The sequence below is a fragment of the Pimephales promelas genome, chromosome 22 (assembly GCF_988280905.1).
Source record: "Pimephales promelas chromosome 22, fPimPro1.hap1.1, whole genome shotgun sequence".
NCBI lineage: Eukaryota > Metazoa > Chordata > Actinopteri > Cypriniformes > Leuciscidae > Pimephales > Pimephales promelas.
This window is the reverse complement of record NC_142790.1, coordinates 22,154,174-22,175,902: the sequence shown is the minus strand read 5'-3', so window position 1 is coordinate 22,175,902 and position 21,729 is coordinate 22,154,174. Positions and strand designations below refer to the sequence as shown.

The 21,729-nt window shown below is 35.6% G+C and overlaps 1 protein-coding gene across 4 annotated transcripts in view; it reads right to left on the bottom strand.

Annotated features, from left to right (window-relative positions):
* The window catches only part of adipoqa (adiponectin, C1Q and collagen domain containing, a), a 33,880-nt gene that overhangs the window by 10,365 nt on the left and 1,786 nt on the right, over positions 1-21,729 (bottom strand). For all 4 annotated transcript variants that reach the window (XM_039685158.2, XM_039685161.2, XM_039685162.2 and 1 more), the window contains exon 2: positions 20,025-20,288. The gene's annotated coding sequence lies outside the window, so the exon portion shown is untranslated. The remainder of the gene's footprint in view (positions 1-20,024; positions 20,289-21,729) is intronic.

Here is a 21,729-nt window from a genome sequence, read left to right as displayed (position 1 = left end):
TGTTGTTTTGTTTCTCATTTGCATGTTTTTAATTGGTTTTAAACCAAGTAATCCACAAAGACAACAACGATATATTGATTTAGTGGGAAATAAATTACATCTGGGGATTGGTTTTAAGGAGGGTTCACACTGTACAATTTATAGGCCTACTAGTCTTTTACGACTGTTCTTTGTCAGACTGTAAACATAATCCCCATTGTAAATCATGTGACATGATTTACAATGGGGATTATGTTTACAGTTTGACAAAGAACAGTCATAAAAGACTATTAGGCCTGTCACACTGTAAGATTTCAGTTATCGTTCATGATGTTGTCTCACTATTTGCGTCCTCGGGTTCAGCAACCGTTTATGATTTGATGGATGTTGAATGAAGGAGAAGAAGCCACACTGCAGGACTGTGCATCAAATCTTCTGACAGTTCTGACATTTGATCAGTGATTAGTAATTGACTGTCATTTGTGGACAAAATCGTACGGTGTGAACCTGGCTTTAGTCTTTGGTCATTTAAATTTGTCAGAAGGTCCACAGCGAGCCATTGTAATCTTCATAGGCAATCGAGACGCCTGCGGTCTGAGCGTGTGCGAGAAAGAGGGAGTAAAGCAGTGACTCAGTAGACAGCATCCTCTCCTAGAGCAATACACACAGCCTTCAGTTGATGCCATCAGACTTTCCTGACCGTTGACACATACTCAGTCCATTTTACCTTCATTTTCCTTTGAACACCCATAAGAGTGCACTTTCCCTTATCTTTCTTCTGGAGAAAGCGAGAAGCTTGCTGACGGTCTCCTAGGGTCTGTAACGCATCAGTGCACTGTAATGATCTCTGCCTGAGGTAAATGGCTGCCAAACAGCTCTTCCTTACAGCTGAAACTCAAGTTTCACCCATATCTCAGGAGTAGCGCCTTTTTAATTATTTTCTTTAGCAGTGAACTCCAGGGGAAGGACGAGCTTAAACAGTTTCTTGCTGATTTGATTTTGCTGTACAGCATGTGGAACAACTAGTCGTCTACTAAAATCAATTTAGGCTCAGTTGAAAAGAAATCTTTTGGCAACAGATTGGTTTGATGGCAGAAGCCGCTAAGGAATTGCAGGCTCAATGTGAAGTGTCTGAGAGCGTGACATAACGTATTTTTCATAGGACACCTCCATGAGTCTGCATGTATTATGTAATGTCAGCAGAAAGTTCTGCTGTGGAATTGCACATCTTATTATCACAAAAAATAGAATCTAAAATTTAAAAAAAAAAGAAAAAAGAAAAAGAAATGACATAATTGGACATGTTAACCAAAATTTCTGCAAAAATAATTTTCATTATGATGTAAAGCTGAAATAAAATAAAATATAGATATTAGATGACAAAAATGTAAAAGGGAAATTAGAAATGTTGCATTAGCCTTTGAAATAAATGAATAAAAGTTGCATTTACATAAACTAAAACTGAAAAAAAAAAATTAAAGCTAATATGAAATGTATATAAAAAATTTTGTTTTTCATTACTAAGGACTTTTAGTTTACATCCTGTTTCATTTGTCCTTAGTTTCCCGTCATCTTTAGTTCCCATGTTTATGCATTCATGGTTCACCTTTGTATTCAACGTGTGTATTTTATACCCTCCAGTTCTCTTTTTTCATTTATCTGGTGTTGACTAAGTTCACTGTTACGTATGTCATGCTTGGTTATCTGCTTTTTTCGTGATAGCAGTATACCTTATTTGTACTTTCATAATCTCCTCAACTTCCTCTTTGGACAAAACTCGTTACAAGAGCAAAATGACAAAAAAAATAAAATGAAAATGAAAACATATTATAATATAAAAACCTATTTAAAACATTAAAAAATAATAGCATGTAAATAATACTAAAATAACATTTTCAGAATTTGACAAAATTTGCATAATTTAAATGATGCGCAATTAACTACAGTATTATCTACCTACCAACCAACCTATCTGGTTTATAGCTTCAAACTTCAAGTTTTTTTCCCCGTAATTTTCAAACAATGCTTTAACAAGCAAAGATTTAAAGTCTGTCATGACAAACTTTGCTGAAAATTAAAGTTACATGAGTTTCAGTTTCAAATGCACTTCCTAACATTCAAATTGCACTTATGTATTCTGTTTTCTAACCTCAGTTCAAATTCATTAATTAAAAAGGCATTCTAAATTCAGTTTGAAAGAAAAACCCTATATTAGTTACAATGACACTTCAATGACAAAGAGTGCTGTAATCAGCAATATTGTTGGGCAGTCCGATCACTTGTGCAGTCCTAAATCTGGCTATTTATCAGGTGAAGTTTCTAATGTTGCAGGACCTGACAGGTCTTCCCTGGAGCCACAGACTGCTGCGCTGGAGAGCCTCTGACTCAAAAAGCACCGCTGAGATTTACCTTTAAAATATATATAAGAAAGAGAGGGTGGAGCTGCTCAAAATGGATGAGTGTGATCCTCCCTTATCTCCATTTTCATGACCATTCCTACAGCAAGGGCAGTGGCTGATTGTGATGAATGAATAAAGAAGAGATGACAAAAAAAAAAAAACGAGTCTGCCAAGCTCTTAGCAGATGCTATGCTCTATCTATGCAATCTAGGGGACAGTGGATTGCATCAAGGGTATTAAAGTTGAGCAAATCTACTGCTCTCCCGAATGCTAAACTTTATCAAAAACTTTTTATTATTTGTTACTTTCTCCTGTAAAGAGGACATGACGGTCATTGCAGGGGTGAACAATGCTATGTTCTCTAGCTTAATAAAATCTCAACCCACTTCATCTGATAGGCTCTACTAAAACAAAGATGACAGCTCAATTTAGTCTTTGAAACGAAACCTTTGCAAACACATCTGGGGATTTACAGATACAATGTGGATTGATAACAATATAATCCCTTATTTACTCTGGAAATGGGGCGTCCAGGCAGACGGGCTCACAGCTGCCTCGGTCAAAGCGTGCGTTCTCCCTTTGGGCGCCGGCGTCTGCCATGTCTGACTGCATATGTGGCAGACACTCTGAAGGCAGATATGTCACTGATGAAATATAAATAAAGTAGAAGCCCAGAATAAACAGATTTGACGCAGCTGCCAATTAGCACTGGGCACAAGACAAGGAGCCTGAGATTGCAATAAAAACTCAGGGTTTTTAAATTTTATTTAAAGGATAGTTTTTTTTTGAAAATTAACATTTCGTCATTATTTACTCCACCTCATTTTGGTCATGTTGTCCTATTTCGTCTGTAAAATGTGAAACCTCTTTCGAGGTTTTTATCACTCCGATTGTTTGGGTTTGCTGTCCAAACAGGCTGAGAAAATTTTGCATTAGTAGTTGGGACTTTTTCATTCATTTAATTGACGATTCATTAAAAAATGCGGACTTCTTCAAAACGGACAATTTTGTTGAGTGAATCATTGAATCGTTCGCAGATTCTTTAGAATGAATGGTCTTTAAGAATGAATAATTAAATCATTTACAAAACCGATTAATATGCTGAATCATTGAGGAATAAAACACCACATGTCGCTCTGAGACAAGCAGTGCTTTGCTGTTGCTTCGTTTGGAACTATTTTAGAACTATTTAGTTATATTTAAAATTCTATTTTTTTGCACTATAACTCTTGCATGGATGACTTTACATTGATATTTGGAAGCTAGGCATTTGGATTGTGTATGAATTGTAGTTATATGGAAAATAAGTAGAAACAACTTTTTGGAACTTCTTGAGAATTTTCATTTTTTGGTCAACTATCCCTTTAAAAGTATGACCAAAATAGAAGTCATACTCCAGTGACCAAGCCCAGCAAAGTGACCACAATGGACTCTTCTGGACACAGATTGTGATTACAGATAAAATATATTTGCGACCAGAGCACACCAGAGCAGCAGGTGCACAATACAACCAGGTTTAGTTATGTTTGGGAACAATACCATTTACACCATTAAACAGGTGATAGCGAAGGGAAGGGGTTTGGGACATAGCTGGCCAGAGGCAAATGAAATAAGATAAGAGATAAGTAAAGGGCAAATGTAATGAATCATGCAGGACAGGTAATTTATCCCAACTCCATGGGCCGTGCTAATGAACACAGAGAGGCCATGCATCCCAGTAGACCTCTGTTTTATGAGCATTCCCACCACCTTCATCTCTCTCTCATTTTCTACCTTTAATGGGATTTGTGGCTCGTTATCAGGAAAAGAGCTCCCATGCTGAAACTCATACATGCACATATGTGTAATAGGCCAGAAATAGAGGGATCGATAGAGCTATTCAGCAATTTTCAGTCTGAATGGTTTCTGCATCATGAGAGTTGGTTTTCTGAACTAATGGAATCCAATGAAATCTATTTCTCAAATATAATAAGACTTTTAGTCAAGTCAAGTATATTTATACAGCGCTTTTCACAATATAGATTGCATCAAAGCAGCTTAGTTTCATCAAAACATAATGACATCGTTTGTTTATTAGTGGAAAAATATCCACATTTGGTAGAGCTGATCAATGGTATTAATGATTGGTTATTTAATTTGAATATACCCAAGGAACCGAAAAACTCCTTCAAGTGACCTAATGTTGTCCTAAAACTCCATCAGGTAAACCAATGGAAAAAAAAAAAAGGAAAACCAAGGCTCAGTTGGGGGCCAGTTCTCCTCTGGCGTTTATGAACTAGACGCCAGATTTACAGTAACTAAAAATGTATATGAATGTCTCTAAACAGACTATGCGAACTAAACGCGAACCGGTGATAAACGCTGTTCACATACGTATTAAGAATTGATTCTATAGTAATGTGCGTTTGAATGTGCGCAGGTTTGTAATTACCTACAAAACCATGGCTGAACAAACTTGTCTTGTCTATAAATGATACAGAATTTTGTTTTATTTTATCACTTCGGGCTAGGTATGCGAAACGAAATTCAAAACGCTTTATATGTCGAGTGGGAAATAGGGAAAGGCTAGTTGGTCTGGGAAACATGTTACCGAAAACTATGCATTTCCCCCTAACAGCATCTTGACACTTTGAAAAACTAGGTAGAAATAAACCTGAGACATAAAAGTATGTCAGAGAATTGGTCTTCACCAGATATAATAATTTGAAATTTCACACAGTTAAATATGGAGGCACACCATCTAGACCTTAATCTAGGTCAGGGAACCAAACTGATGCTATCCATATGAACCAGTTCATTATATACTACTGTTCAAAAGTGTGGGGTTTCAAAATGGTTTTGAAGCATGCTCACCAAGGCCGCATTTATGTTATCAAAAATACAGTGAAAAGAGTAATATTGTGAAATACTTTAGACAATTTAAAAACTAATTTAAAAACTGTAATTTGTCCCTGTGATGCAAAGCTGAATTTTCAGCATCATTACTCATTGATTCTTCAGAAATCATTCTAATATGCTGATTTGTTGCGCAAGAAACACAGATTATTATTATTATGGTAACACTTTACAATAAGGTTCATTAAACCTTCATGTAGTTCATATCATGAACTAATCATGAGCAATATATTTGCTACAGTATTTATTAATCTTTGTTAATGTTAGTTATAAAAATACAGCTGTTCATTCACTGTAAAAAATAATCTTAAAAAAACATCAAATATTTGTTAACATTAGTTAATGCACTGTGAACTAACATGAACAAACAACACTGTAAAAAATAATCCTGTAAAAAACGGTAAACTACTGGCAGTTGTGGTGGCCAGCATCATACCGTAAAAATACGGTGTGTAACTCTGTTTGAAATTAACAACTAAATACCATTTTGTCAGCTATACTGTTAATTTACTGTTATATACTGTAATTTAACAGCATACAGTTGTAGCTGACAAAACGGTATTTAGCTGTTAATTTAAAAAATGGTAATACACCATATTTTTACGGTATCAAGCTGGCACTGCATGCCAGTAGTTTACCGTTTTTTTACAGGATTATTTTTCACAGTGTTGTTTGTTCATGTTAGTTCACAGTGCATTAACTAATGTTAACAAATACAATATTTGACTTTAATAACATAATATTAAATGTTGAAAGTAATATTAACTAAGATTAATAAATGCTGAAGAAGTATTGTTCATTCTTAGTTCATGTCAACTAGTTAACTAATGTTAACCAATGAACCTTATTGTATTACCATTATTATTATCAATCTGTTTTTATTATTATCAATATTTTTGTGAAAACCATTCATGAAAACCAGGATTCTTTAATGAATAGAAAGTTCAAAAGAACAACATTTATTTGAAATGAAAAATCTTTTGCAGCATTATTAACGCCTTTACTCACTTTTGAGTCATATGTCCTTGCTGAATAAAAGTATTCATTTCTTTTAAAAAGCATGCGTTCAAGTGTTGGAGTTTTCCTGATGCTGGATGACAAATAAATAAAATGTACACACTAGAATGGTAGAGTTTGAGACCCAACTTAAGACTTAATTAAAATACTCAAGGCAAAGGATTATTTTAATGTTTTTAGCACCTGGTTAACTTCAAATGCAATTTTTCCATTGAAATACAACGCCCCTGAGAGGCACTACATCTGATAATTGCTCTGTGCTTCTCAGCAGCTGACCAAGCACTCGCTGAAACATCCAGCAGACAGCCGTGATTTTCAGTGTAGATGTACTGTCACACTGTTATAAAATATAGATGACTTCATAAACTGCTTAAAATACTCCATAAAAGGCCAAGGCACGCAACCAAGACATTGGTGATTGGTGAAAAAAATGAGAAAAAGGCATTTTGTACATTGCCAACGAACAGAATAGAGACCTGGTTATGTCATCTCTTCAGTTAGTGACAGCTGGAATAATGAGGTTTTAGCTTGTCTATTGGTATGCGTTCAAACCTTTCCCTCGCTCTCCATACTTCTCTCTCTGCCCTGGGGCTGTTTTAGGAAAGCAGGAACCATTTCGCTTATACAGGGTCAATTTCCCTAGAGCACAGACCTTATGACAACTGAAGTTGTTATCGGAGGCATCTATTGAAATATAGAGCTGTATAACAGTTTGCACTGGTATGTCAATTTTTAGCGCTTTTTAATACTTTTGCATATTAGTTGTCCATCGCAACTGCATGAGGAACATCGAGAATCAATAGGACTATAAATTGAAAGGGTATCCACAGTGAGAAGTGGACTGACAAATTCCCTGGCAATCACATCACTCTGTGGACTTTCTGCATAAATATTTAGTACATAAAATATGGAGAGCCAGGAACTGCAGTCTGGACATATAGCCTATCGATTTTGAAGTCTCGCAGTCAGGTGACTTTTTTTCCAGGTTCAAATCATTCAAATCTGAGATATGTTGGAGGCTATGGCTAGGTCAGATTTCCATAATAACTAAAACAAATAAATAAACAATAAAAGCATCTTGTGGATTTGCTAAATTATGCAGATGAGAATAAATATCATAGAAAAACAATAAATAATAATAATAAGGCATGGCAATGGGTGTGGGTTCATTAAAGGAGTAGCTAGTTCACTTTTGCTGATAATTTACTCACCCCCATGTCATCCAAGAAATCCACTTCATTCTTTCTTCAGTCGAAAAGAAATTAAGGTTTTTGATGAAAACATTCCAGGATTTTCTCCATATAATGAACTTCAATGGGAACCAAACGGTTCAAGGTCCAAATGAGTTTCAGTACAGCTTCAAAGGGCTTAAAACGACACCAGACGATGAATAAGGGTCTTATCTAGGACCCTTCGAGTCATGACTCGAAAAAAGATTCGTTCATTTTGATGAACGAGTTTAAGAGTCACGAATGCTAAATGAATCACAGGACAGAGCAAGGCAAGCATTTGTCCTTATAAAGCTTAAACTTTATTTATTTTTTAAATGGCCGATCGTTTCGCTAGATAAGACCCTTATTCATCGTCTGGCGTCGTGCTTTGAAGCAGCACTGAAACTCTCATTTGGACCGTGAACCGTTTGGTTCCCATTGAAGTCCATTACTGTATATGGATAAAATCCAGGAATGTTTTCAAAATGCAAAAAAGTGAACTACTCTTTTAAATGAGAAACGTACCATGAGAGTTCAGCAAAAGCAACTGATGCAGAAGAAGATTAAAGAGTCAGATGTTGTTTGCTAACGGTAAGTTAGTTTAGAGTGCAAGAATATGAATATAATGACGAGCCCTCAAACATCAGAATAATAAGGTCTTCAGGGATGCGATGTGGATTGTATTGTGTGCAGGTTATGGATAAAATCTAAGTTTTTATGAAAATTACCCCTCTTTCTGATGAACACAAGGATTATGAATTTCAGATAATGCAATGAGACACCAAGGGTTCCCGAGAGCCCACCGAGAGACTTTGTCACTATTCAGGGACCTTTTCTCACTCAGAATTATTTTCACTTTTTGACATTGCACTATATTCATCTCAGCAGACAACTGACACGCCGCCAACCACCAAGACTTTATTAACTGGATGTCAACACTGAGCATGGCAGGTATCGACACCCAGGTACTCATTTGTACCTCACGTTTACCCCTTCTCTCCTTGCATACTGTAGTGCTAATTACTTAATGACTCTAATTAATTATCTTTTCTCTCCTCACAAGCCATCATTGCCCCTCCTGCTTCCTCAACAGACCCCAGATGTTGAACCACTGAGACACAGCTGCGGTATTCTCTGCCTGAGAAACTTTTAATGATGAACCCAGGGGCAGATTCCCCAGATGATCCACTGCACACTATACTCATGTTCAACACGATCCGAAGGTCATTTGATGGAGAGATACTGGAGAGACAACAAAGAAGAGGAATGGAGGAAAAGCCATATATTTATAGGTCTGAACTTCTCCACTCATCGAGCTCTCAGTCTTGCAAAGCCAGAATTTTTCATTTTTGAAAAATAGTACACATTGCATCTTATTCATAAAAATATTGCTAACTTATACAAAATATTCTCAAACAAAAACTCACATTTTAACAGTCTCTGCCATTTTAGGGTGGGGATTATATTAAACAAATTACACTACAATAATAAGCCGGCAAGGAATTTTGTTATTAAAATAGTGTGGGTAATGTTTTTTTTCTTTCATTTTCATGTATATGTAGCAATTATCCACTGTGTGATGAAATAGGCTATGTAAATAAAAGCCTTAACTTAGCCTACTTAAAGCTACACTGTGTGATTTTTACCCCCATCTAGCGGTGAAAAGGTATATGACCATTTCTGTTCCTCTCAATTTCGATTTCGTTTTAACTCCTACGGTGGCCAATGTAGTCCAAGATTAACATGGCTTCCAGTTCAACCTCGTCCATGAGTGTCAACTCAAACGTAAACGCGAAAGGCGAAGCTTGAATTAACGGGTATGTCCCTCTTTGGCTAATGTACTTTCAAGATGGAGGGGCAACATGGCGACCGACATCAGAACCCCTTACCCGTATATATTTTCAATGGCATATTATACACTCACGAGAATACTTTATTACTTGAACGAAGCAAATATACATTAATGAGCACATATATTTTTGAAAGAACTAAGTGTTTTTAGCTAAGAATAAACTAAAAGAGTTACACAGTGTAGCTTTAACCACTTAACTGTCACCGTCCCACAGGTGGGACGTTTGCCACTATATTTTTAAAACAATAATATCTTAGTAAATACCTTAAATAATATTGACAAACTATATATCATTTGAAAGCTTACAATCTCTAGTTTCCATATTTGGTGACTGATTTTCAAAATATATTACAGAGGAGCCATAATTTATCAATATAAAACAAGAATATTTTCATACTCATAAGGCGTGTTCAGACCTTTATTTTAAAATAGCAGTAAACATGAAAAATCATGAAAAAATGGTAGATACCTCAGTTTGTTTTCATGCCAAAAGTTCAAAAGATAGAATCCATTCAATTATTTTGGAAAAAAAAGGTCTGAAAAGTTTGAAATATCAAGAAAAAAAATAATAAATTCACCATTTGTGACGTGGCAGCTAGCTATGACTTACATGCGTGTTCTTTGTATGTGTTTCTTAGAGGTTCAATTCATATCAAAATCTGCCAAACTTCCCATGCTACTCCTGAATAGGATCTCTACTTCAGAAATTGTATGAAAATTGTGAAAATAATGGTTCATATCACTCAAAACACGAATGGAAATGCAGGCGCCCTTATATGGGCAGTAATGGAGTCTGATTGTGCCCTAGTGAAAAAGTTTGGTACTGCGCTCAAACAAAATCTTACTGAAAGCTCATTTTTTGAGATATCAACCTAAAATTTGAAACACAACTTGTTCAGATTTTTGGCTTTGATCTTTCTGCCATTTTAGAGTAGCCCAGGTTTTGAAAATATATATTTTATGTAAAATATGAATAATTAATATTTTTACATTGTACATTTCCACAAACTCAAACTTCTATAACTTTTTTTCTGTTTCACTTTCTTAATTTATTTCACTTCTACAAAAATCTGCCAAATGTCTTCTTTAAAACAAGACCAATCATATATCTATATTCCAAAGCATTCTTGAATTACAACCATTTAAGTTCGAAATGTGCATTTTCATGTCTATTCAAAAAAGGGGGGGTGACAGTTAACAGGTTAAAAGTACTTGTTCCCATCTTCTGTGTGGGTATTATGTAGGCATTTGGCATTCAGGTACAGCTCCATCCATTTAAATGAGGAAAGACTGAAATGTTCAAAACTGTTTGTCAAGATTATGTTTCAGGAACATATTTCAAACAAATCTTTCAAAAAAATCTGACCGCAATTGTACTAAATGCTGCAATTATGCTTCTGTAACTGAAATGATGCTAAAAATACCTCCATGTTTGCCTCAAAACTCCCCCAGTGTTCCCTCTATCTTTATTGACTTTGCTGGATCAATTAACACAGAAACAGTAAGGAGTGAAAAGTCTGCTGGGTCTGCAGAAACCGTGCCGAGTTTAGTCTTAGAAATCCAGCAGGTCATATTAGGCTATGGGATGTAATGTCTTAGGGAGCAGCAGGTCTGGTCCCAGCTGAACATGCATTCTGCACCAGCTTCATTATTACTGGACTTCAGCTCTCGCTGGGGAGGAAGGAAGCTACAAAGCTTTGGTCCTGCTGCGACAGTAGAGCATTAAATCCTGTGCTACAGCAATTCAAACAGTATTAATGCCACACAGACAAATATTTGTCCCACTACACACAGACATAATGAGAAAACGGATACATGGAAAAGCAACTATCGTGAAATAATGAGAACAAAAGAGTTCTAGAGAATTCTATTACCATCATGGGCAAAGGTTTTCATCAGAAAATGTTACATATGGATTATTCATGTCAAATCATTACTATGCCAATATCCTCACAAACTTTGTGTGCGTGTAAAAACGTAATAATGGTGAGGGCTCAAATAAATTAAAACAAAAGAGGATACTTACTTTAGATAAGAATCTGTTTTCAATTTTGTGTTAGTGTTCGTCCACCAATTTGTTTGCTATGGTATCAGATAAAACTGTCTGACTCCATTTGAAAAATCTAAAGGCAATCTCAAACAAATAGAAAAGCTAAATCAGAGGAGGCAGGAGTGTTTTCACATTAAAAGGCCGTTCACAGCCAACTATTTGCAGAAAGAACATCCAAAAGTACAGAAACCTGGCAACTTCAGCAATTAAATCTCTAGACCGGATTCAGATCGGTGCCATGTATGAAATCAAGGCTGAGCATGAGGGGTAGACTTGCCATATTTTCAATAGCATATCCGCTGCAAAAATTTCACTACTATTTCACTAATTTTCCACAGCTTATTTTGTCTGTCAACTTGCAGTGTTGCGTCAGCAGAACAATCCAAGAACACATAAATAACAGAACAAACCACCGAGGAGGTGATATCTGTCCCACATGGCCTCACTTTCATTCCCGTTAAAAATCCATGATGGCGCTGCTGTGAAGTTATTGCGTGACCTCACAGTTTCAACCTTCCAGACAACTTGCTCAAAGATAACATGGAGGGTGAGCATTATGTTTGTTTTTTGCCCTTCAGCACTCATCTAAAATCTTTTTATTGAACAAACTCACCTTTACAGTAACTCTTAACATCTCTCCTCAAGCATGTGTCTTCTCACTCAATAAATCAAATGACCACAGGATCAATGGTAACACACTGTATGTATTCAATACACATTCCACTTATATATATATATATATATAAAAATAGAGACGGTGACTGACAAGTTAGATATAAAATTAGGTAGATTTATCAAAGCAGAAATAGTAACTCAACATCTCCTATCAAGCAAGTGTCTTCTCACTCAATAAATGACACAGGATCAATGGCAACACTCTGTATGCATTCAATACAAATTCCACTTATATAAAACAGAGGCGGTGACTGACAGGCTGAATGTATACAATTGGTAGATTTATCAAAGCAGAATTATTTATCATGTTCATCCATGCCCTTCTCTTCTGTCAGCACAACAAACACAGCCACACAGGGAAAGATGGATGCTCAGTTTAATAGGAAAACAGCAGTGCACCTCCCGCCCACAACAATCTCACATCATCACCACCAAACTATGTTTGTGTTAAAGTTCAATTTATAATGCTCAATTACTATGATTGAGAGTGACACACACACCGACACACTATAACATCATTATATTGAAAAGTCAGTGTTGAATAAAAGCTTTCAAAATTCTTTTTTTTTTGTTATAATCATTGTTACATATCACCCAAGGTGATGTATAAAATACTAGAAACCCAGACTTGAGTAAAAGTACAAGTGCTCTAGCAAAAAAGTAACTTGAGTAGAAGTTGAAGTGCTCTTTAAGCACCACACTTAAGTAGAAGTACTAAGTATTCAACATTTTTTGTACTTAAGTATTGCAAGTTTATTTTAAACTTCACTACATAAGTACTAAAAGTACAAGTATTGTCTCATGTATAATTAAAGAAAGCAGTCAAAAGTTTGAACTGGCAATCAAATAAGGCGTTTTGGCGGGATACAAATTTGCTTTGGCGGCCACCAAAAAATGTCATTGCAGGACAACTCCTGCATTAGCTGTCAATGTGTGTGTCAATCAATCCCATTTATCTATAAAACTGGCGTGTGATTTAGGCAGCATGAAAGCCAACTTGCAACGAATGATTCGTAAAATTTTTTATAATTGTAACGAGTAAGTAACTAGCAGAACATTAAAAAAAATTGGAGAAAAAGTATTAAATTCATCGAAAATATCTACTGAAGTAAAAGTAGGAGAAAAAACAACACTCTAGTAGAGTACAGATACAGCATTTTAGTACTTAAGTACAGTACTTAAGTAGTAGTTACTACATCTCTGGTTAACCCAGACTATGGGGGGAATTATAACATTTCACTCCTTGTGTTTGAAACTAAACCATGCATTTTTGTGTTGCAAAGATAATAGTTGTCATTCGATAGCAGACACTTGTAACAGTTTGAATCACATTTTGCACACACTGGCTTAAAAGTACTCAAAGATATAGACAGAAAGGTAAAAAAATGTTGCAACCATTCCCCTCCCCTATTATCCACCATTTATGCTTCATTTGTACTCATGTAATGTTTATATGTTTCTCTGTTGACATTGGAATTGCGTGATTTGCGGCTACTTCAACTCACGTGAGCACATGATGTTAAAATGTAATCTATTTTTAAGCAGTGTTGGGCAAGCTACTTGGAAAATGTAGTGAGCTAAGCTAGCAGTTACATACATTAAATGTAGATTCATTACGCTGAAGCTACCACCGTGGGAAATGTAGCAAGCTAAGCAACAGCAATATGGTAAAAGTAGTTAACTACATCTAAGCTATTTATTTTAAATTTCATATATATATTGAACCAACTTCATTCTAAGTAAATGCTATCTCAGTGATCAATAAAACTGTCAGTCAAACACATTGTCAGTTCGATTGTTTATTCAACAACTGTTCGAAACCAATTTGGCAGCAAAAAACAAAACCATAACTATATAAAAGCATACAACTATATAAAACTATAACAAGGTGTCGAGAGTGTGTGCATCTGCAAGTGTCAGCCCAAGGATTGACATTTGTACGTGATATCACCATCCGGAGAGTGTTTTATACGCTCACAACCATCTGATATTTTACTCTAGCCTACTACATTTCCACACTGTAAAAAATCTTTTCATGATTAGTAAATCACAACATTTTTTCTTTTGTCAAATCAACTTAAATAATTTATTTAGTTCAGATAACATATAATTTGGAGTTTCTGATGATTAAATCAATCTCCTTCATTGTATTAACTCACTTTTTCCAGTTCAATGAACTTAAAATTAAGGCAACCAGGTAACTTAATTTTTTAAGTTAAACCAACAATTTTTTCTTACAGTGGGTAGTTATTTTCAAGTCACCCGTTCCGAGATGCGATCGCATGTCCGAGTCGCGAATACGTTATTATTTTGAACCGATTATTTCCTATTTACTTTGAATGATTCATTTGTGTATTCGACTCATCCGATTCAGGATATCGTCGGATTGCAGAAGTTAACAACTAAGCAAAAACAAACAGTGCCATGACCATTTAGTCTATAGCGGCATCAAAAGTAGCAGAAAGAAGAGGGAGGACTTGAAACTCCAAGGCTACATCACACCACAACTCAGCTGTTTACAGCCTGAGACCACACAGCATCCTCAAATATAGTCTGTTCAGCGATTCATCAAGACAGAGGCTGAGAAAGCACACGGATAAGAGTATTTGATATAGTTGTTGTGCACTGTGAGTGGGTGAGCATGCACTAGTTAGTTACCCCTCTAGACGTAATTAAAAATGTCAGTGTTAAATGTCAAACAGTGCTGCAGTTTCACAGTTTTCATCATATGTGAGACCATTGGACAGTTGATTTATTCTCAGGAAACTGTACCCTAGTGATTGAAAACTTCTAGTTTTTTTTTCCCCTTTGGAAAAGGTTACTGATGAACTCATGAACTTTAAAAAAAATCATGTATTACCACAAAATAACATGCAGGGACTTAACCACTTTAGACATTGGGTTTCATCATGTAGGATGGAAATGTGTGACTATTCAGATTAGCAGTAAACAAATAAAATTGAAGGTCAGTATACAAAAATATCTAAGAGTGACCTTGAAAAATATAATTGCACCATCATATCATACACAGTCGATACATATTATATATATCCTTTCTTTTTTCAAAAGTTGCTAGTAAATTGAAATTCAAATACCTACTCAGTATGCGATTTGTCTTCAAGGTAGAATTTTTTTCTGATCATCGGTAACAGTGACAAGAGAATTGCCATCACATTGTTTTCCCGCTTTTCTCTACATGTAAGCTATTCACTGCGTGCGCGGCATGGATCCATTATTCTGACAAATCAAACCCATTTGACAGCCAGCAATTCACACAGATTTGAGATTGTGAATGACAGAGGACTTTGGAGAAACGCATTCCCCATGCTTTTCTGTATTCAGAAGTGTGTTTAATCTACCCCACCTTTGAGGACATAAAATTAACCAAAAGAACTCTTCAAAAGCCACAGCCGGGGTCCCTGAGGGCCAGACGGCCATTGGTAGTGTGAAGGGAGAGCTGCGTGTGAATTAATGAGGGGCCGACAGCGAGATCGTGCATACAGAGAGGCCCTGTAAGAGAGCGCTCGTCTCTGGATCTGCGCTAGACAACGGCGTCCTTGAGAGCCGCTCAACAGTCAGCTCAGTCCCACCATTGCCATTTCCTTCTCCCCGCTTGCTGTCTGTATGAATAAATCATGGGTTTGGACTGCAGAACGCATTCACATATTATCAGTCTGTTGCACATGGGTTTGATGTCTACCTTCATCTCCACCGCTTCAATTTCTTCTCCTGCCTGGACATTCATCAGACATCGTCTCTGTTCTTTAATCACATGGCAGAGGGTTTCATGGTCATTTCTGCTCATGCTTGACTAAACAACTTTTGCCTTGCCTTATTATATTTTCAGATTGGTCTATGTTGCTGTGTGTTCACAAACATCCTGATCTCATGATAAAATGTAATTGTTTTACGAGGTGGCGATTTCAAATTAATTTCTTACGATGTGATTTGTATGGAAACGATTTTTTTTTGAAAAATAGACCACCACAACCCATAAATCCAACCATCATTGGGGAGTAAGCAGATCATATGTGAATGAGATTGTACGAATTCATATTAACCACCAATTTGCCAAAATGTAAAATAGTTACGAATTGCCAAAAGAGTGTGTTGGATGTCACTTTTAAACCTCATCTCTGGCCTCTGTGACTTTTCGTTAGTGTTATCATAAGTAAAACTAGTTATAAAAATATTTTTAGCAAAAATTGATTATTTGCAGCAAAAAAGACGCAAAAAATTAAATATTAGATGAAAGACTGAAATAAAAATTACTAACTTTACAACAAAGGCATGTTACAAAATTAATAAAAATTTACAATAAGGTTTCATTAGATAACTTCTTTAGTTAACATGAATTGGGAATTAACAATACTTTTACAGAATTTAATAATATTTGTTAATTTCAACAGGTTTTCCACATGATTAACTTGCTTTATTTCAGCATTTTGCAATTCTGTTATTCCAATTTAATGTACATTGATTCAACCTATTTACATGGGCATAGCTTCATTTAATATTGTCAGTGAATTTAAAAAGCCTCCCTGATATGATTCATGTATTCAAATTCTTAGTATTCAATAATCCAATACAATAAAATTCATTTCAGTGTCACACTAATACATTTCTAGACTATAACCAAATAGCCACCAATAGCACTTGTTATTATCTTAAATTATAAGTTTTACATGCATGCTTCATCAACCAAGCATTTTCTAAGACATTATTGTTAGTGAATCAGTTTTCACCCGAACCAAATGCTCCACTCTTCTCTCCAATAACTGCAATGTAATTGAACATTAAACACAATTACGCACAATAAAGTCTTCGCCTTTTCTAATTTTCTCAAAAATACATAAAATAACACTTAGTTTAGAAATGTATTCTCTCTTAATTCAGCCATATGCAAAGCATGCTGGGAACTAACAAGCACAGCCCAGTTTTAGTTAATGCCACAAAAATCATTCATGTAATCAAACACAAACGGATTAATAAACTTAAATTCTACACATTTAAGTAGATTGAACACAATCAAATTAAGTTTGGGCAAAACGTATAGCAATTGTGTTGCTTAAGCTCATTTTAATTAAGCAATTTTGACAAGCAGCAAAAATATTTTTTTTGATTGATCAACAGCTGCTGGATTATAACATTAACAAAGATTAATAACATATATATTGCTCATTGTTAGTTCATGTTAGTTAATACATTAACTGATGTTATAAAGAAGGTTATTGTAGTGTTACCAAATTATTAACACAAAAGTACTTAAAATTAAAATAACACTACTTAGTTTAACTGCATGCATCTAAGTTATAAATCTAATTGACATCACATAAGTAGCCTACTTATCTATGTTATTTTATCTTTTAATCCTCTGATGCATAGCCAATAGACAAAAGTGTTATTTATTCTTATTTTTTTTAATCCATGTTAACCAGTCACAGTGTGATTCATAGACCATGAGTGACATTTGATCCTAAATGTCTTCCTATCTTCTTTATGTGATGTTTTTATAATAACATAAATTCAGCAAAGCTGGCAGTACCTTTGGTATATTATATATACCTTTACAGATGACTCTCTCAAAATCCTTTGGGAAAAGAGAGAGGGAAATTGGGAATAGACTATAATCTTGTTTTGAAGGTAAATTAAACACTGATCTTTCTTTCTTTTTATTATAATAATTCATGCATCAGTTGATTAAATGAAAACAGCATTTTCAATTCACTTTTATTTAGTATCAGTTCTCTGTAACTTGTGAGGAAAGGAATTTTCTCACATCTATAATTCACCACCGCTCCTCCCCCTAAAACCACCTCTGAAAGACAAATTAGGTTCCTATGTACAAAACCAGGCTATAATAACATATTTTAAAAAACAGTTACAGCTAATTATACAATAATAAATAAAAACACCTACATCTTCACCCTGAATCCAAAAAAATTAAAAAAGCTTAAGCCTAAAAAAGATGAAAAAGGCTTAAATGTCATGACTTTTACAGAATTTGCCTTAAGTATTTAGAAGTAGACTGTATTAATAAGTAAACTTTTTAAAATGAAAACATTCTCAAATAAAACACGTTAATATTCAAACTAACATGACTATTTATAACAAAATAAAAAGCAATGCAGTGACTGAACTATCGTGCTTTCAATTTAGCAAACATTTCACAAATAAGATTAAACCAGAAAATTCCCTCTTAGGAACAAATTAGCATCACAATGATCTTTTAATCATTTTTCTTTTCCCCACCCCCCTGAATTCACAGATGTATTTTCATCCCCGGTTTGTGTGATTAATGTAATTGAACTTTTTCATATCCCAAAGCCTAAACACATTCACAAACATGACATTTACACACTATAAAAGAACAGCAGCTAAGTAGAAATGGTGTACTGACCCAGTTTGACTCGCAACGATTCAAACCTTTTCAACTGAGGAACCTGGGGTCAGACATAATAGAGCCATTTAGGTGCAGTTTTGACTGTTCGTTAGGAAATCTTTAAAGAGGTTGTGCTCTGATGCACAGGAAAGGCATTCGATGACAGAAATCTTTTACGAGAGCACTCTGCTCTGGGAAACTGCTTTGAAAATGGCCTGGAAAAGGGCACCAAAGGGCATTGAAGACACAATCGTGAATGTTCAAATCCTGGCAGACAGCTATTTTTTTTTTAAACTGTGGATAAATATTTGAACGTATATACAGTATAAATAAAACACCAAAAAACTAAATTAACCATCTTAAATGTTACAAGTGAATTTAGACATCACAACATTATAGTGCACACATACCAATATCTATGAATATACAGATGGCCTGATATTGGTACTAACATACTGTTTTGTAAAGTCTAAATTACGATATATGCGCACAATGACAAATGCAGAAAAGTTCGTTCATGACCTCAAGGCTAGATTATTATTATGCTCTACTGGGTGTTTGCCCCACACACTTAATAAACAAACTCCAGTTGGTCCAAAATGCATCGGCTAGAGTTCTTAACCAAGAATATAACCATATTAGCCCGGTTCTGTCAACACTGCATTGGTTCCCTATTAAACATTGCATACTTTTTCAAAATCTTGCTAATTATTTACAAAGCACTAAATAGTTTAGCACCAGTACTTGAGCGAGCTCTAATAATGTGTTAAACACATTATAGTCCTTTCAAAATTCTGGACAGTTGATAATGTCTAGAATATCAAAATCTCATCACAGATCCTCAGCAGAGACCACAACAGGGAGACAAGTCCTCCACACAGACCCTACGGCCAGCTTCGGCTCCACAGCAAGGTGATGAACCGATCTTAGTTGGGGACACTTAATATTTAACAATATTATGGATCTGATTGTACTTACGCTGTTGTATGTGAACTTAACTGAGCTGGACGATGACATCGTTTTTTTTGCAGAACTGCTTTATAGATAAAAATAACTAATTTAATTGGAACTGAATCAACTCTGAATTGACCTCAGCTGAACAACAGTCGAAATGCATTTCCTGATATCACTTTAAAACGGATGCTTTTAAACAATCTTTATTATATAATGCGAAATATAAATAAAAGTGACTTGACTTGTGCATATCTGAAGGGTGTTCTCTGTACGACAGGCAGTTGTAGGGGACAGGTTGAAAAATGACTTGTTGATCACTTGAATAGGCATGTCAGAACAAATTTTGATTATGAAAATTAACATTATTCCCTTCACATACAGTGTACGGATTAATCATTCATGATAAGAGTAAGATTTTGTAAGAAAGTAACTTTGACTTCACGTTGAATTCATACAGCTCTGGACTCGACAAGGGATCTGCATTTCTGAAATTGTATTTAGGATAAACACAGCAGTGTGTACAGCCTCCGATGGATGTGATTAATGCACAGACGCAGCATAAAATGTTTCCCTGCAGTGTTTCTCGCTTTCATGTGGCATTTGTACTTACTTGGTTAAAAGTTCTATTCGGCGAGCGCGTGTCTTTCTATGCTGTGGCACGGTTGAGATAAGCGTTGGGCTGTGATGGGCTTACGGAGCTGCGGGGTGGTAGAAGGCCAGTGTGGCACAGCGGACGGCCCAGCATGCCAGTGCTGCTCCCTCCCGTACGCCTTACTGGAGCCAGTCACTGCGGGTCACTGGCGTCTAATCTGTCACTGAGGGCATCTGGCTCCTGCCGCAGAGAAGCACATCAGCAGATGGCTCTCTCTGTGAACTGGCAGTAACAGAGGGAGAAGAAGCAAAAACCAAGGAGAGAGAGATTGGGTGGGCGGTCATCTTTGTCACAAATACAAAAGTGATTACATCTGTGTATACTCAGCAAGCTGAAAGGACTATTTTTCTGAAGTGAGAGAAATGCATGCTCTTTTTTTAAATCCATGCTCATTCATTTCGGTATTAATTCGAATTTAAACACATTAAACACAATTAATTTATAACAGCATGAACACAATTTTTTAAAAATCCTAAATTTCTACAGTTGATCGTCACTTAATTTAATCAATTACTAATACCGTTACACATATGCTACCGTTAGCCGATATTACCCCATGCACCTGCTGCATCTAATGGCCCATCAACAACTACTTTTTTCAAGGTGTGAGAACTCTTTCCGTCTTTCGGCATTTCTCCCTCCCTCACCGGCTCTCCACCACCTTGACTATTGATTCATCCTTCTCAGTGTGGGATTTATCATACTATGGTGTGACTTTCTCAATTTCAAGTCTCAAACCAGATCCCAGTACATCACACTGTTATGACAGAAACCAAGAAAGCAGACATCTGTAACAAAGACAGACGACGCAGATGCTTTACCCTTTGCATTTTGGTATGAAAGAATAGAAACATTACTCATTTTGCACATGAGAGGATATATGAGAAAATATTTGACAGCTCAGATTACTGGAGATACACAAAAACAAAGCAATCTGGAAATATCAATAGAGCACAAACCCGGAAATATGCTTCTCTCTGTTTTACAAATTAAGCATGTTACAAATAAACAAAATAGTAATTTCTATAAAAGCCACATACATATTGTATATCCAGAGCAGACGGATAGGTCTATTTTTATTATTCGCATTAGCATTTGTAAGACGCTTTGGTAATACGTAATACAGACGGATGTTAGCACACACACTTTTACAAACGAAATAGTGATCATCTGACATTTCACTGCTTTTAACGTGCAATTACAACAAAATAAAATTTCGATTTCGAGATCAATGATGTATATTAACTTAATTTTGGGGTATATGTCAAAAAAGAATCAAAGGACGAAAAAAACAGCAATAATGTTATTTGGATTGCATTAAGCAAGCTAGAAAAAAAATGTAGCAAATGTAGTTTTTGATTATGTCCAAAAATTGCATTTACTGTGCTGTTCATTTGCATTTTTATGCGTTTCAAAGTGCTGTTATCTTGCATTTCCATATGTATCCTGACACAACAGTGCAGCATTGACGGCTTACAACGTTCTTGTTTAATGTAGGCTACGTATTCACAGAAAGTTTTGCACATCGTCAGCTTTGCAAGAACGGCAACTCATGAAAATGGCTCACCTTCATCTAGAAATGATCCTCAAAAATACTCACTAAAGTTTGCTTCATACAAATAACCAAAGACCCTACACAAAAACCTCTAAATAAACATTGTAA